The sequence below is a fragment of the Tupaia chinensis genome, unplaced genomic scaffold (genome assembly GCF_000334495.1).
Source record: "Tupaia chinensis unplaced genomic scaffold, TupChi_1.0 Scaffold148049_1, whole genome shotgun sequence".
NCBI classification, from domain to species: domain Eukaryota; kingdom Metazoa; phylum Chordata; class Mammalia; order Scandentia; family Tupaiidae; genus Tupaia; species Tupaia belangeri.
The window spans coordinates 4,336,452-4,346,963 of NW_006207899.1; positions in this window are offsets into that span (position 1 = coordinate 4,336,452).

The following is a 10,512-nucleotide window of genomic DNA, read 5'->3' on the forward strand; positions in this document are numbered from 1 at the left end:
GGTGTTAAAATAAAATCACTTAAATAGATAAATTAAAGGACTTCGATATAGACTAGCCAATGGTGTGGTAGTTAAGGCAACTGGATCTGACATGACTAATTATGTAGTTCAAGTCCCAGACCTGGTGGCTTGAAAAACATGCTGGGCACATATGTGTGCATGCCCCAAATCCCATGAGGAGAACAGAGGAGGAGGGATTGCAGCATGGACATTCCCTCTGAGAGATGCCTGCTTACTTGTACTGTCTCTTTATCTTGTCTCTCTCTGTCTCTCCAATGAGTACATGTGCCCTGTAGTAAAATTACCAAAAAGAAAAAGAAAAAGAAAAGAGAAGAAGAGAAGAACCTACTAGGTTAATAAGAATATGCATCATGGGTAGAGATATCATTGTAAAATGTCAGATTAATTCCATGTACACGAAGCCTATAAAATAATGTGTATTCTATGTTATGTAGTATTATATGGAAAAACAAAATGTAGCATTAATTTGTTTCACTGTTAAATATATAATTTTATGTTATCTAAGAATTCTTATTAATCTTTTCAAATTTAGCCATTAAATGAAAAGGTAACATGCCAAAGTATATAAATCACTACATAACCACCTCATTAATGGAGTATGCAGACAATTAGAAGGAGATATTTTGTTACAGTATTTATAAATAATTAAGTAGCAAACATGTACTACCTCCTCTTTGTTAAAGTTTCCTGAAAAGAAGACAGAGTCATAAAGATGACTTTCTATAATAAATTAATTTTGGCTCTGCTTCTTCCTACCCAAATGACCTTATATGGCTTTGTATGTACTTATTGATATGCCATGCCTCTGTTTTCTTCATCTGTTATTTGGGTCCATCAGTGAAACAATTTCATATGCAACTGGTGGCAGTTAAATGTTTAAATAGATGTAAAGCAGAAAATACTGAGTGCTCTTTAAGTGTCTTTAATAATCATTATCTGTGATCATTCCTGACCCTGTTCTTTTGTGGTTTCTGGATTAAATTGAGTAATGGAAATAAATTCTACTTTGTATAAAATCTTACATGTAAAATTGAATACTATCTCATTCTGAACCATCATTAAAACTGTGTGCTAAAAATTCAGTGAAGGTGGCTTGCTTGATATAATTTAGTAAAGGTTATGGGGTTATTTTGCTTTAATATACACTTTCTGTGAAAAAAGAAAATTCTCTTTGCAAAGAACAAAGGATTATTTCAATTTTAGAAATAACTACAAAGTCACAATTTACAGATTTAAGAGTCTAAACAATAAAAAATAATAAGCTAGATACATTATTCACTGGAGGAAATGCCTTTACAATTTAGGAGCATATCATCTATAAAGCACAGAGTTACCTTTAAAATGGTAAAGCCCAAGATTGTTCTCAACGTGTTACAATCAAGAAACTATTTAAAACTCATAGTCATTTGGTACCACATTGCTCAGTTGGTGAATCATGATTTTCTTGCAAGCTGATAAAAGACTATTCCAATTTCTACATGGGTAAAATTTACTTAGAAGATGTAGCCTTTTTTGTTGCAGTGATTAATATTCTGAAGAATTTATATTTGATGAAACTTTAAATTTCCCTTATCATGTTCATCAATATTAATTTATTTAGAGAAATTGAAGAAGATATCTTTATAGGTATATTAAAGTGGGTATTGACCTACTTACCTATTGCTGCATAAAATGTCACCCCAAACTTGAATGATTTAAAGAAACAACATTTGTGTCATTCATGAATATTTAACTTTGAAAAAACTTTGTAGGGATGATTAATCACTGCCCTATTATTCAAGACTCAGAGTCCTCACAAGCCAGATGCTTGGCCTCCCAAGCCATCTAAATGCTTGGTCAGGGCGTTGTTACTATCAGTAGGAACACTGGTTAAGGTTATTGGCCAAAACACATTCACGTAAGTTCTCTGTGTAGCCAGACATTCTTCAAAATATATTGACTGGCTTTCAAGAGCCACTATTCCATATACTAAAGATAGGTTAAAGATTGAACTATTAAGTACAAAAAACTAGGAAATGATATGATAGAAAAGTAACTATTACTCATTCCCTGCCTTTCAAAAAGCATGATGCTAAAGTAATTACATTCACATTTCAGACAAAATTAAATCCCAGGCATTGTCCCCTTTCCTTGAAATGGATGGTAGAAATATGAATCCAAGATTATTATCCAAAAAACCTTTGGCCAAGAACTCAGAAGTATATAAGGCAGGGCTTCATAGACTGACATAAACAAAAACTGTTTTAAATAGACAAAAGATCTTTTAAGAATATAATGACTTGGGACCTGCAGATAGTGTAATGGTTACATCATTGGACTCCCACATAGTCAACCATGGTTCAAGTCCTGGACCCAGTGGTTTAAAACAGACACTGGGGACATGTGCATGTATGCCCAAAATCCTGGGAGAAGAATGGAGGAGAAGGGATTACAACACGGCCCTCTCCCCTGGGGTAAAATTTCTTGCTTTTGGTCTCTCTGTGTCTCAGGTGAGTGCATGTGCCATATAGCAAAAATATCGCCCCTCCAAAAAATGAAAATGAATAAATAAATAATGACTGTACTTTGCAAGTTCACTCTTTTAAGTAACAGAGCTCCTTTGGATTTAAAACATTACCCTATAGCAGCTTGACCCTACTTCAACAAGAAGTCCTTATTTAAAAGAGATCAGTGGAAGTGGCTTTTATCTAATTCTATTGATTAGAGGTGAGAAAAGGCATCACTCAACTGAATACTAACGGCTAACCAAAGGCCAGCCGATATTCATATAAATAGAGATTCACACTGTCACCTAAATTCCCTTACATAATATGCCTAGATATTGTTCTGTTTTGTTGTAAGCATAGAGTTAAATAGTTGTACTGGAACCCATATGACCACAAAAGCAAAACTATTTCTTGTCTTGCCTTCTACAGAATAAAACAGATTGGCTACATTTTGATATAAATTATTCATTGGTTAATACGTAAACCAAATAGCTTTCAAAAGAATTGTATCAGCTTACCTTACAAGGCAAAATTGAGAGAGGCTTTCAGACTCATCTTTCTGTGACCAACAGAAGCTAGTGAACTGCAATCGAGGGCACATTTTACACAACAGAAGGGTTGTAATGGCACAGCAGTTGCACAACATTTGGCCATGTTGAAGCCTTATGAGAAGGCCCATGGTGTGTGTCATGAGGTTTGCCTGTATTTGGCAGGTATACGTGTATGTGGCTGTAATCCCGGCTAGCTGGAGCTTGGTGTAGATTGTAGCATGAGGACCTGGTGGGGATGTCTCTTTCTCTTCTTCCTCTTGCTCTCTTTTGCTCTTCCCCTCATGGCATAAATAAATAAATTTCTACTATATTATTTAAATTGTACTATATTTTTAAAATATAGTTTTCAATAAAAGGCTAATTCTGGGACCAACAGTTGACATGAAGGTTAAGGCGGCTGGTCCCTACATGGACTACTCCTTAGCTTGAGTCTGGACCTGGCAGCTTAAAAAACACACTAAGCATGTGTGCATACAATTCTAATACCCTGCGAGGAGAATCAAGGGGGAAGGATTGTGCTGTGGCCATCCTCCGCACCCTGAGGGGGTAGGTGTGATTTCTCATTTCTCTCTGTGTGTCTCTCTGGTGAGCTCATACATACTATACCAAAAACAAAACAAAAACAAAAATTTTATTAAATGAGAAATCAGATGATTTAAAAAAAAAAAAAAGCCAAAGGATTGAATCAATAATTTTGGAGTATCTTTCTAAAACCATAGAATAGAACTATAATCTGACAGTATGTGGCTGACTGGGTTTCAAAATCACTATGGAAACTAAGTATAGTGTTCCTACTATGTATTTCTCATTTAAGTTGAAGTGTTACTAGTGTGTCTTGGGTGTGTATACAGAACAAGGACTTGTCTCTTTACCTTGTATATATTCTGAATAAGAAGGATAGCTTTCAAAGAAGAGTACTGAGAAACTAAGAGTATAGTTCTCAGAAGACTCATCCACACTTGAACTTAACTGAGATTTACAAGAAACTCAATTCTCCAGACTTTGCCTAATTATGTCACAGGATAAGATGTGATAAATATGGGGGACCAGCAGATGGTGTAATGGTTATGTCACTGGACTCCCACATGATTGACTGCAGTGCGAATTCTGGACCCAGCAACTTGCAGTTCATGCCCGGTGCATGTGCATGTGTGTCCCAGAACCCAGAGGAGAAGGCAGAGAGGGGATACAGCATGTCCATCCCTCCTGGAGGACAATTTCTCTCTGTCTTTCTGTTTCTTTGATGAGTGCATGTACCCTATGGCAAAAATCCATTAAAAAAAAAGATAGAAGAAATAAATAGAAAGATGTTTTGAGCTTGGGGAGATAGTGTACTTTTGCACAAATAGGAAGAATGTGAATTTTTATGCCCAGAGGGTTATGCGGTAAATTCTGTTTTTAACAATAGCTGCAAGAACATTTCCAAATGCACATCCTCTTCTGCTCCCTGTCATGTTCCTCTAAGAAGATAGTATGTACTCTCCATTTAAACTCGGATGGACCTTTTCCCACTATTTTAATGACAAGAAGGTGGTGGAAATAACAAAACATGATTTTGTAAGTCAAAAAATTTGATATAAGACTCCACAATTACCTTAACTTTGGACCTGGACAGCACTAACAATAACTCACAGTATTTTTGTGGCTGCCAAGCGCCAGTTGTAAGCAGCACTGATTTTGTAGAGATTACATTGTTCATATTCAATGCAGAGTGAACATGTAGAGACTCAAACTCATTGAAGGACTGCGTGTCTGATAGAGGTGAGATCACACAGGAGCCCAAGGAGTGGACTTTGACCAATGGGAGGCAGGAAAGAACTAGCAGATTATTTGATATTACCTTCTCTTAGGATAAATTATTCCTGAACAAATGTTTATGTGCACCTTCTCTGGTGATGTCTCAAGTAGACTAACAGCTTTGAATTCTTTTAAAGCCATGTCTATTCTCATTCCTAATTTTCATTTGTTCCACTACTTTCTTACTTTACTGACTTTTTTCCTTTCACTCTTATTCTCTGTTTTGTACCACCTGAAGAAAGTGTTAGCATATGAAATTGTGGTTCAAGATAAACTTCCCAAAGAAACAAAGAAATAACTAGAAAACAAAGAAAAAAACAAAGAAATTTCTTTACAAATAGCTAAGAAAGTTCAGTTTTAGAAGATTTAAATTAGATTGAATATATATATATATGTGTGTGTGTGTGTGTGTGTGGGTATATATATGTATATTAATATATACAAATATATATTAAATTATATTAATAAACTTGTGTGTGTGTGTTTAATCATAATATTGACCTAGAATAAAGCAACTTGTATCTGACACTACACAATTATTAAGATTATGTGATCTCCTGATCCAATTTCTATTTTGCTAAATGATGATGATCTCATTTTTTATAAATGAATCATGGAATATTAACTATAATATAGTAAGCTCTGAATTTTCTAATATTCATTTATAATTACTATTATAGTAATATTTTTTATTGAAAACTCATATTCTGGGACCAGCAGTTGGCATAATGGCTATATTACTGGACTCTCATGTAGTCGACCATGGTTCGAGTTCCAGACTTGGTGGGTTAAACTCACACGGGACATGCGTGTACGTGCCTAGTATTTCGAGAGGAGAATAGAGGAAAAGGGATTGCAACATGGTCATCCCCCCTGTGGGGTGATATATTTCTTTTTGTTTCCCTGTCTCTGTCTTTCTGGCGAGTGTATGGGCCCTATAGCAAAAAACTCTCAAAAAAAGTAAAAAAAGAAAAATCATATTCTATATGCAAACTTCATATTCAATAATGAATTAATCTTATTCTTAGACTATAATACTGTTTTAAATGTGTCATCTTAGTAATACACATTTTAACTACTAGATTATATTAATCATGAGCTAAATACATTAACCTACTTGGAATCACACAAAATGCTTGCTTTTCTATATGATAATCCACATGAGCTTATTAAATTACATAAATCACAACTAAAGATAAACATATATTTAATTTTAGATTTAGTCAGTGCTACTAATTTTAGGGACAACCTTGTTTTTTTAGTGATAATCTCTGTCCAGTTTTTTCCATATATAATGTATTACTCCCCAAACTAAATTATTTTCAATTGACTACTTGTCTTCAGTAGCCTAGATAAATAAGTTCACTATTAGTTTTCAGGCTGTTTGCATGTATTTATTATATCTTATCACCCATTTGATTAATCTCTATTTTATTTAGTTTAAATTATGCTACAATAAATGACCCTGGTATTAGTGGCTTAAGAACTAAAGGTTTATTCCTCACTCAAGTTATATATATATTTATTCGGGACCAAGAATGTCTTTGTTCCACACGCTTTCACTGTGAGAATTAATTTAACACAGAGAAGTTCTAAGTTTTCTAGATGGAATTTGTGACAAAGAGCCAAAAATTTGGCAGAACTGAAGTTGGCACATAAAAAATGCACATCATAGGACCAACAGGTGGTGGTGGGTGCTGGACTCCCACACGGCTGACCATAATTCAGGTCCTGGACTTGATGGCTTGTTTTCTCACTTTCCTCTCTCGCTGTCCCTCTCTGGTCAACTTAAAATAAATAATACATAAAGCTAAGTAAAATAATATTTTAAAATTGCCCATCATGAATACTTACATTTAACTAAACAAAGCAAGTCAGGTGACCATTTCTGAGCTTGATAATGTGCAGAACCAATTCCCATGCTCATACTAATTTCAATGAGTCTTGGATACAGGGCAACAAGCACATTTTTTCACAGTTGTGTAATCTAACATTTTTCTCCATTACACACACAAATACATGCAACCTGTTTTCAAGGGACATAACACAAAAATAGCACCAAAATTCGGTATAAGCTCAGGTCTAGAATCTCATGATGTTTTGCTTCTCAGTCTGTAGCATATTAAAACTAATTCTAGGACCAGCAGGTGGCGTGGTGAAGACGCTGGATACTCCCGCATGGCCAAACACAGTTCAAGTCCTGAACCTGGTGGCTTGCTTTCTCACTTTCCCTCTCTCTCTTCCTGTGTCTCTCTCTGGTCAAATTAAAATAAATGAGTAAATAAAATTAAATAAAATAATTATTTTTTTAAAAAGAACTAATTCTAGGGGCCAGCATGTGGCATGGTGTTTAAGATGATGGACTCCCATTTGGCCAACTGCATTTCAAGTCCTGGACTTAGTGACTTAAAAATCACACCAGGGGGAACCAGCAGTTAGCATAATGGCTATGTCTCTGGACTCCCACATAGTCAACCGTGGTTCGCGTCCCGGACCCAGTGACTTAGAACTCACGCCGGGCGCGTGTGCATGTGTGCCCAAGATCCCGAGAGGAGAATGGAGGAGAAGGGATTGCGGCTTGACCATCCCCCCTGGGGGGTGATTTCTTGCTTTCTGTCTCTATGTCTCTCTCTGTCTGTCTGGCGAGCACATGCGCCCTATAGCTAAGACCTCTCAAAAAAAAAAAAAAAACCACACCAGGCACATGTGTGTAAATGCCCAAAATCCAGAGAGGTGAATGGAGGGGAAGAAATTATGGCATGGAACTGTTTCTCTGTATCTCTCTTTGGTGAGAGCTTATGCCCTGTGGCAAAAATATAAAATAAATAAATAAATAAAATAAAATAAAAACTAACTCTACATTGGGAGGAAGTTTTTATTCTTTGCGTGGATGTGGCAAGGATAAAAGGATGAACAGTAGTTTCACCACTCTCTGATCTAGCCATGTTGAGTCACATTCAGTGATTTATTTTAAGAAAGGGTTCTGAATGGAATCATGTTAGTGGAGTTGACCTCTCCCCCTCGTCATTGCTGTTTTCTTCCCATTTGCTCTAAGTTTCCAGTTTGCTGCCTTGCATGTCAGAGATAAACTGTTTAAATGTTTGATCACCGCAGTTGGCATCATTCAAGGAACAGAAATGACTCCTGTTTTATTCTCTAAGTATTATACAATACATTCAGTGGTTTGTTTTTTGGTTTTTTTTTGTTTTTTTTGAGAGTTTTTTGTTACAGGGCACGTGCACTCACCAGAAAGACAGAGAGAGACAGAGAGAATGAAAGCAAGAAATCACCCTCCAGAGGGATGGCCATGCTGCAGTCCCTTCTCCTCCATTCTGCTCTTGGGATCTTGGGCACACATTCCCACGTGCCCAGCATGAGTTTAAGCCACCAGGTCTGGGACTCGAACCATGGTTGACTAAATGGGAGTTCAGTGACATAGCCACTATGCTAACTGCTGGTGCCTACAATACATTCAGTTTCACACTGCATCAGGCACACTCTAATACTTTTGTTTTTTACTAAGCATGCAACAATATCTTATTTGAAGAGTACCTTTCAGAATTCATCCCTCCTGTCAAACTGACCTTCGAATTTCAGGAGTTGGGTAATGTCTTGTTCTGTAATATGTGTCAAAATTATAGGTGTCAGGCATGGGAAAGCATTAAGATGACATTTCAGGAGGATAAGATAATGTAGTGTTATAGAATGGACATGAAATTTATAGCTAGACAGCCCTTCATGTAAATCCTGATTCTAGTGTTTGTTAACTGTGGCATGGTCTCTAAGAATCTCCCTGATACAGTACTCTCTGTTTAAGAATAACTACTGTCCTATCTTAGACCATGTGAGCTTGAGTATATAAAAATCACAATTTCAATCATCTATAAGATACAGAAATTCAGCAGCATGAGATATGATTAAACAAGAACCACTGTACCTCAATTGTCAAAAGTATTCCTGGGGGTCAGCATGTGGTATGGTGGTTGGGGCAGTGGACTCCTTCATGGCTGACCACAGTTCAAGTCCAGATCTGGCAGCTTGCTTTCTCACTTTCTCTCTCTCTCTCTCTCTCTCTCTCTCTCTCTGGTAAGTGCATATGTCCTGCAACAATTTTTTTAAAAAAGGTAATAATGATAAATAAAATTAAATAGACAATTCTTGAAAAATATTTTAAAAGTATACCTACTGTCTGACTGGCCATAATAATAGCATCTTTCTCTCAATGTTCATATTTCTTTCAGAGCTGTGCAGTTGTTCAGAGCCTGTATATTTCTGCTTTTCTAATAGCACAGGAAATTGCAGAGCTTGAATCGCTCTAATTAAGAAGATCATTCACTTTAGTCTTTGGCAGCTTGCTTTCTCTCTTTCTCTCTCTCTCTCTCTCTCTCTCTCTCTCTCTGGTAAGTGCATATGTCCTGCAACAATTTTTTTAAAAAATGTAATAATGATAAATAAAATTAAATAGACAATTCTTGAAAAATATTTTAAAATATACCTACTGTCTGACTGGCCATAATAATAGCATCTTTCTCTCAATGTTCATATTTCTTTCAGAGCTGTGCAGTTGTTCAGAGCCTGTATATTTCTGCTTTTCTAATAGCACAGGAAATTGCAGAGCTTGAATCGCTCTAATTAAGAAGATCATTCACTTTAGTCTTCTTACCAGTTGATGACAATGAAGTTTTCCAAATCTCACCTTGTAGCTCCTACCAAACTCACCATTCCTTCTCATAATGACCTCAAAATCTTATTACTTTGGCTGAAAACAAAACTTGAAGCTACTACTAAATTGCCAATAAGTATAAAAGGACAGAAATGTCATCTACTGGATAAATGTTAGGTTTTAATGACAATGTAGTTAGTCTAGAATGTACGCTGTTGGAGTGCTAGAAGCAACAATTTGAGGAAGTCAACACACAGAGCAGAGATACTACATCTAGTGACTAGTTCCCTGTGCTATTGTCTATACTCATCATAGGTGCACAATCAGTTATAATTTACTATCCAAGCCACAGAAAATTTTGGTGAAAACTATCAATTTCATTTTGTATTGTTTGTCTTAAATAATTATTACACTGTTTGAAACTTCTGTCTAAAGGCCATTTTTCTTAAATAACAGGCTATTTTTTTTTCTAAGCCAATAGGGAAAAAACATACCCTGTGGTCACTTAGTAATTAAAATTGTATGTTATATCTTGTGTGAAGGAGTAATGAAATGTATTTGTGGTAAGGTGATCAATAGAAGATCAATAGGTCCCATGTAACCTGTTGTTCATTTAATCTAATTATTTGTGCTTTTAGATCTTGGCCAGTCTTCCAACATTAAAGGAATAAGAATATGCATTTGCCAAAGGGGAAAAAAAAACACAGAAGGATGAAACAGCACATTATTCATCATTTTGGCAAAATTTTAGAACAGCCCAAAATAGACCTTAGTGTAGGTCCAAGAATACAGATGTCTGCATTGAATGACTAGGCAGATTTATCAGGGAAAACTCTTCTAGAGATCTGTGCAACTAAGTAAAGAACCGGCAAGTAGTTTCCCCATGTATCAACACCAAGGAGGGACCTTGGTAACATCTCAAATTTGTTACAAAAGAAGCTGCTGTCATAAATCTATAAAGGGACCTAACAAGAAGTATTTCCATGTATGCCAA